This window comes from Hesperophylax consimilis, unplaced genomic scaffold, assembly GCF_061612785.1.
Source record: "Hesperophylax consimilis isolate HC1 unplaced genomic scaffold, BYU_Hcon_1.0 scaffold_190, whole genome shotgun sequence".
NCBI classification, from domain to species: Eukaryota; Metazoa; Arthropoda; class Insecta; order Trichoptera; family Limnephilidae; genus Hesperophylax; species Hesperophylax consimilis.
In genome coordinates, this window is record NW_028301403.1 from 17,501 (window position 1) to 25,000 (window position 7,500).

The 7,500-nt window shown below is 45.5% G+C and overlaps 3 non-coding genes across 3 annotated transcripts in view; all 3 read left to right on the plus strand.

Annotated features, from left to right (window-relative positions):
• The first annotated feature begins 4,012 nt into the window (after positions 1–4,012).
• On the plus strand, positions 4,013–5,952 carry LOC149408550 (small subunit ribosomal RNA). Its single transcript, XR_016305518.1, has one exon. It is a non-coding gene; the product is annotated as a small subunit ribosomal RNA (ribosomal RNA).
• A 331-nt stretch (positions 5,953–6,283) lies between these two features.
• Positions 6,284–6,445, plus strand: LOC149408551 (5.8S ribosomal RNA). Its single transcript, XR_016305516.1, has one exon. It is a non-coding gene; the product is annotated as a 5.8S ribosomal RNA (ribosomal RNA).
• Positions 6,446–6,858: 413 nt separating this feature from the next.
• The window catches only part of LOC149408552 (large subunit ribosomal RNA), a 4,065-nt gene continuing 3,423 nt past the window's right edge, over positions 6,859–7,500 (plus strand). Inside the window, exon 1 of the ribosomal RNA XR_016305514.1 lies at positions 6,859–7,500. This exon is cut by the window's right edge and continues 3,423 nt beyond it. This is a non-coding gene — a ribosomal RNA (large subunit ribosomal RNA).

Below are 7,500 nucleotides of genomic sequence, written 5' to 3' on the forward strand. Positions count from 1 at the left end.
CCTAACCTAACCTGACCTAACCTAACCTACTTAACCCAGTAAAAAAAAGTTTTTGTTTCATCACTTTCCATGACTTTACATAACTTTTTAAATATGTGATGAATTATCATTTTGATAATTTATCCGGTCGCCGATCAATATAATATAGAAACCCAACTTACGACTTGTAGTATGATATCGAAAAAAGAAATAAATTCACAAACCTTTCTTCTTTTTTTCGTCTTTTGATGAGTTCAAAACATTGTAGACGATAGATGGCGTAGCGGTTTCGGGGAAAATTAGGTTTTTTGTTATTATTCTTCTTATGCTGTGTACCTAAGTGTCATATTTATGTGTGAATAAAAATTATATATAATAATAGTAATTATTTATTTTTTGGAATAACTTTACTGAGTAAAACCTAATATTGTAATATTTAATTATCGAAGATAATATTAGCGAATTCTAAAAGAAAATCTGAAAGAGAAAAATCACCAAAATAATAAAAAAAAAAATCAGTCCTAGATGTGACCGTATCCTTTTCTGATTTTTCTGTTTCAGATTTTCGTTTAGAAATCGCTAATATTGTCTTCGATAATTAATAAATTAAAAAAATCATTTTCGTCAGGAGGTGAGGGAATGCAATTCAGAGCGGCGGGCGCGGGTAAAGCGCGGGAGTAACTGGGACGCACTTAACGGCCCTCGACGTGTTTTCAAAATTTTCTTATTTAAAAATAAAATATTTATTTTATTTAAATTTCAGAATCGAACTCATAACGTCATTCTTAGTGTAGAATAATAAATTTAGCCGCGGTTCGGTGCAGCGGGGCCGGCGATGAGTGGGATCTGATATCGAGTAGCGGCCGCGGGTGGACGGCGGGAGTAACTGCGACGCACCCGATGACGCCATTTGCCCCGGGCACGGTGTGATTTAAAAGAAAAAAAAAAAAAAACTTTTTTTTTGACGTATTTTATTTCAGAATCTAATTCGGAACGCCATTCTTAGTGTAGAATATTAAATTTAAAGGTTTCGGGAGCATTGGGACCGGAGCTGCCAAGATCTCATTTCGGATGATAGCCGCGGGTAAACGGCGGGAGTAAACGGGCCGCACTTAATGGCCCTCAATGTGAAATTGTAATTTATTTATTTTTATAGATTTTTATTTCGGAATCGAATTCGGAACGTCATTCTTGTAGCGTAGAATAAAAAATTTTAAATGTTACGGGAGCATTGGGACCGGAGCGGAGCTGAGAGGATCTCATTTCGGGTGGTAGCCGCGGGTAAACGGCGGGAGTAAACGGGCCGCACTTAATGGCCCTCAGTGTGAAAATGTTTATTTTTTAGTTTTCTTATCATGTATGTATGTATGTATGTATGTATGTACGTATGTACGTATGTATGTATGTATGTATGTATGTATGTATGTATGTATGTATGTATGTATGTATAATTTAACATTTCGATAGTGAGAAGACGTGAGCGACGAGGGTAAATTTATTTTTTCGAGACCGAGCGTGAGCAGTCGGGCAGACGGCCGGAGATGAGGCGACGCGGCTCGCGCTACTGCGGCCGGTTCCGCGAGAGGCCCGACCGCCCGGGCGTCCGTCTGAGCGCAGTCGAGGAGTCGGAGCGGGCGCATCGCGGTCACGCATCGCGGTCTGTAATAGTCGGTGAATTTGTTTTATTCGAATCCCTTTTAAAATCGTTTTCTTACTATGCATGTATGTATGTATGTATGTATGTATGTATGTATGTATGTATGTATGTATGTATGTATGTATGTATGTATGTATGTACTTGTGTATAAATATACAAAAATCTCTTCACTTTATATGTTTTGTTATGATTTTTTTTTTCTCCTATTTACATATGTTTTAAAAGTAAAATTTTATTATTATTTTTTTACACTTCACAGACGAGTGTTTTTGGACTCTTGTAGAGGTAAAAATGTTAATTTTTAATTGAATATATTTTTAAAAAATGTACGTGTAAATATGAATTTATTTGATTTAATTTCAATGTCGTCTATTAAGTTTTTTTTTTTTAACTCAACAGAATAAATGATATAATATAACAATTCTAAAATGTTGCCTAGTCTTGTGGGTGCCGGGTGAATTTTCTTTATGTATCAGGTTAGGTTAGGTTAGGTTAGGTTAGGTTAGGTTAGGTTAGGTTAGGTTAGGTTAGGTTAGGTTAGGTTAGGTTAGGTTAGGTTAGGTTAGGTTAGGTTAGGTTAAGTTAGGTTTGGTTAGGTTAGGTTAGGTTAGGTTTGGTTAGGTTAGGTTAGGTTAGGTTAGGTTAGGTTAGGTTAGGTTAGGTAAGGTTAGGTTAGGTTAGGTTAGGTTAGGTTAGGTTAGGTTAGGTCAGGTCAGGTTAGGTGCGATTACAATTTTTGCAAATAGATAAATTGACAAAAAGTTGACAAAAATTTTTGCCAATAAAATTTATGCCAATATAATTTTATGCCAATAAAATTTTATGCCAATAAAATTTTCTGCCAATAAAATTTGATGCCAATAAAATTTTCTGCCAATATAATTTTATGCCAATAAAATTGTATGCCAATAAAATTTTTTTGCCAATAATTATTAGCAAAAAATTGATCTTTGTCAATGGAATTTAAATTTAAAAAAGTAAAATAAATACAAAACAATACAAGAACAACGCGTCAACTCAACAGAGATCAAATGGGAAAATAATTCACCGACTCCAGATATTTTCATATCGGAGGGTTCGGCTCGGTAGAACTCCTAACGGGGCCTATAAATAAATCCTACAGATCCCTCAACATAAACATTTAAAAAAATCTTTTGTTATCCTACATGTATTCAAAATGACCGACTTTTGCATCTTTATATATAAATTTTTTGATAGATCTAATACGCCTAAATTTTTAATAAGAGAGCTAGGTATAATGCCGGTAGCCGAAATAACGAATGGTAATATTTTTATAGCCTGAGAATGCCAAATTCTTTTTTTCTCATTTCCTAAATCTGTGTATTTTCTTATTTTTTCACTAACAGATTTTTGAATATTACAGGAATTCGGAATAGCGACATCGATGATATAAGTTATTTTTAAAAAATTTGTCATGTAAAACTATATCGGTTCTATTATGACTAATCGCTCGATCTGTTAGTTATATATTTAGTTAGTTATGTTAGTTATTTATTATTATTATTATTATATATATGTTAAGTTTTTATTTTTATTTGAAATATGTTCTTATTGTGTAAATTTGAAATAACTACGTACCTCTGTATTAAGTTTTTTTAAACTCACCGGGAACGGTCGGTCGGTATCACCGATTAAATGAAATAATTTAAAATTTCCAAAATGCGAATACGAAAGTAAATTTATTTACCGAGACCGAGCGCCTTGTGCCCGGTTTCGCGAGCCGCCCGAGGCCCGACGGCCCGGCCGCCTGCGCGCCTTCGAGGGGTCGGAGCGGGCGCACCGCGCTCGGCGCCGTCCCGAGCGAGAACGCGACCCGGCACAGCTTTGTGCCCGCCGAGTGTGGCGGGCTCTCGATGCACGGCGTTCGCAAACTGCGGCGGCCTATCGGTCGTGTCGGCGGTGTTATTTGCGAGAAACTACGTGACGCCCGCTTCTGCGCGGCGTTCGCGCTCATGTTTTGACTCTGGAGTTCCGCGCGAGCAGAATTTTCAAAAGCAAAGGCGGAGGATTTTATCCCCGTCTCACTGTTGCCTCGCCAAAGGCGTGCGCTTTCGGTGTACACGTTTTACGAATGGGAATTATAAATCGGACGATAGCGTCGTCGCGGGTGCGGTCTCTCTCTCTCGGGCGGGAGCCGTCCTACGCGCGCTTTCTTCGTTTGAAGCAAAAATTTTCCCGCGGAGCTTTCGTCTAGCGACGGTCGCCGAGCGGGAGAATATAGCGGTACGCATAATGAGCGTGACTCGTGCGGGTGACTCCGTCGCGTGTTCTTTAACGCCGTGTTGTCCGCGCCCTCTACGCGAGGGCGGGCCTCTGTCGTTCGGAGGATTAAAAACCCTCCGACGGTGGTGCAGCTCCCTGGTTGATCCTGCCAGTAATCATATGCTTGTCTCAAAGACTAAGCCATGCAAGTCTCAGTAAAAGCCGAATTAAGGTGAAACCGCGAATGGCTCAATATATCAGTTTTGGTTCCTTAGATCGTACACGGTTACTTGGATAACTGTGGCAATTCTAGAGCTAATACATGCAAACGAGGTTCTGACCGGTAACGGGAGGAATGCTTTTATTAGATCAAAAACCAATCGGCGGCGGGGTTCGCGCCCCGTCCGTCGCCATTCGAGATGACTCTAGATAACTTTGAGCTGATCGCACGGTCTAGCACCGGCGACGCATCTTTCAAATGTCTGCCTTATCAACTGTCGATGGTAGTTTATGCGACTACCATGGTTGTCACGGGTAACGGGGAATCAGGGTTCGATTCCGGAGAGGGAGCCTGAGAAACGGCTACCACATCCACGGAAGGCAGCAGGCGCGCAAATTACCCACTCCCGGCACGGGGAGGTAGTGACGAAAAATAACGATACGGGACTCGTCCGAGGCCTCGTGATCGGAATGATTACACTTTAAATCCTTTAATGAGGATCCATTGGAGGGCAAGTCTGGTGCCAGCAGCCGCGGTAATTCCAGCTCCAATAGCATATACTAAAGTTGTTGCGGTTAAAAAGCTCGTAGTTGAAATTGTGTCCTGCGGTGTCGGTCTACCGAATGCGGTACGACAGGCACGTCTGCGGGGCTTCTCGCCGGTGCGTCCACCGCCGGCGTGTGTCGGTCGGCCTCACGGTCGGCCGCGCACCGAGGCGGGCCGTCGCGGCTGTTTACTTTGAACAAATTAGAGTGCTCAAAGCGGGCTAACACTTGCCTGAATATTGTACGCATGGAATAATAGAATAGGACCTCGGTTCTGTTTTGTTGGCTTTCTGATACCAGAGGTAATGATTAATAGGGACGACTGGGGGCATTCGTATTGAGACGTTAGAGGTGAAATTCTTGGATCGTCGCAAGACGGACTAAAGCGAAAGCATTTGCCAAAGGTGTTTTCATTAATCAAGAACGAAAGTTAGAGGTTCGAAGGCGATTAGATACCGCTGTAGTTCTAACCATAAATGATGCCAGCCAGCGATCCGCCGAAGTTTCATAATTTTAACCCGGTGGGCAGCTCCCGGGAAACCAAAGCTTTCGGGCTCCGGGGGGAGTATGGTTGCAAAGCTGAAACTTAAAGGAATTGACGGAAGGGCACCACCAGGAGTGGAGCCTGCGGCTTAATTCGACTCAACACGGGAAAACTCACCAGGCCCGGACACTGGAAGGATTGACGGATTAACAGCTCTTTCTCGATTCGGTGGGTGGTGGTGCATGGCCGCTCTTAGTTGGTGGAGCGATTTGTCAGGTTAATTCCGGTAACGAACGTAACTCTAGCCTATTAAATAGACGTGCAACCGGTATCACGAGGGTCCGTGTGCGCGCGGCTTCGGCGTTCGCGCGTCGGGGTCGTGCGTTTCGCGGTCTTCACTACCGGCGTACAATGAAAATCTTCTTAGAGGGACCGGCGGTATATATAGCCGCACGAGATTGAGCAATAGCAGGTCTGTGATGCCCTTAGATGTCCTGGGCCGCACGCGCGCTACACTGAAGGGATCAGCGTGTCCTCCTTGGCCTAACGGCCCGGGTAACCCGATGAAACCCCTTCGTGATAGGGATTGGGGTTTGCAATTCTCCCCCATGAACGAGGAATTCCTAGTAAAAGCGAGTCACCAGCTCGCGTTGATTGCGTCCCTGCCCTTTGTACACACCGCCCGTCGCTACTACCGATGGATGATTTGGTGAGGTCTTCGGACTGGTGCGCGGAAGCTCTCACGGGCATCCGACGCGTCGGAAAGTTTGACCGAATTTGATCATTTAGAGGAAGTAAAAGTCGTAACAAGGTTTCCGTAGGTGAACCTGCGGAAGGATCATTTCCTGTGTTTAATGTTTGTGCTTTCCATGATATGAAATATTATTATGAAACAAAACATATATTATACATATAAACCATAATCGAACGAATGCTAAATTACTGCGTCGGAGATCGCCCTAGGGCGCCGATGCGAACCGAGAACCGCCGGCGTCGAGCGGAGGAGGGCTCCGTCCTCTATCCGCTCGTCCGGTGAAATTTTACCCGTCGCCGTGAAGGCGGCGGTACAAAATTAATCTTTTTGTCGAATGGAATTATAAACATTTCGAAAACGCAAACCAAATTGTAAAAACCGAAAACTAAAACGTATCTATTTATGTTTGTTTTATCATTATTACCCTGAACGGCGGATCACTCGGCTCGTGGGTCGATGAAGAACGCAGCTAAATGCGCGTCAGAGTGTGAACTGCAGGACACATGAGCATCGACATTTCGAACGCACATTGCGGTCCGAGCAAGACGTAGTTTGTCGACGGACCACTCCTGTTTGAGGGTCGCGCACACAATGCGACCAGACTGTTCTCTCGCCCCCGTCCTCGGACGTGTGGGCGCGCAGAGCGAGCGTTGCCGGCGTCGCCGGGGCCCGCGCGCGTCGTCTCCTCGGAGACGCGCGCCGGGACCTCGGCGTCCGGTTAAATTTGACGAAGTGCTCTCTCGATGCGCGCGATTTCCGCTTGCGTTATACCAAACGCGGAGGAACGCGTGCGAGCCTTGAGCTAGCGACGACGCTGAAAACTGGGCAGTCTACCGCGCGAGCGGTCGGCTGTCCGGGGCGATCTTCGCGCTCTCGGCCGCGCGCACCTCCGCGGACGCTCGTCGGTTTCGCGCCCGCTTGACAGAGTCTGCACGGGCGAGAATACGCGCACACTGTTGCTTTGCGTACTTCTCGAATTTATAAAATTTTTGTTGTCGACCTCAAATCAGGAGAGATCACCCGCCGAACTTAAGCATATCAGTAAGCGGAGGAAAAGAAACTAACGAGGATTCCCCGAGTAGCGGCGAGCGAAACGGGAAGAGCCCAGCGCTGAATCCTGCGGCCCCGGCGGGCCGCCGGGAAATGTAGCGTTCGGGAGGAGAGTTATACATACACGCGCGGTCATTAGTCACGGCTGCCTGTCCAAGTTCATCTTGAACGGGGCCCGCTTACCCGCAGAGGGTGCCAGGCCCGTGGTGACGGTAGCCGGCCGCGACGGTCTCTCTCCCTAGAGTCGGGTTGCTTGAGAGTGCAGCCCTAAGTGGGTGGTAAACTCCATCTAAGGCTAAATACTACCACGAGACCGATAGCGAACAAGTACCGTGAGGGAAAGTTGAAAAGAACTTTGAAGAGAGAGTTAAAGAGTACGTGAAACCGTTCAGGGGTAAACCTGTGGAACTCAAACGAGCGAACGGGGAGATTCATCGTGTCTTCCGTCGGGGCTCGCGCCTCGCGCAAACCTTCGCCTTCGGCTTTCGGGTCGGGGCGGTGGGTGCGCGGGTGCGCCGTCAGGCTCCCGGAGCGCGTGCACTTCTCCCTTAGTATAACACCGCGACCCGTCGCGCCGCGGTCGAATGC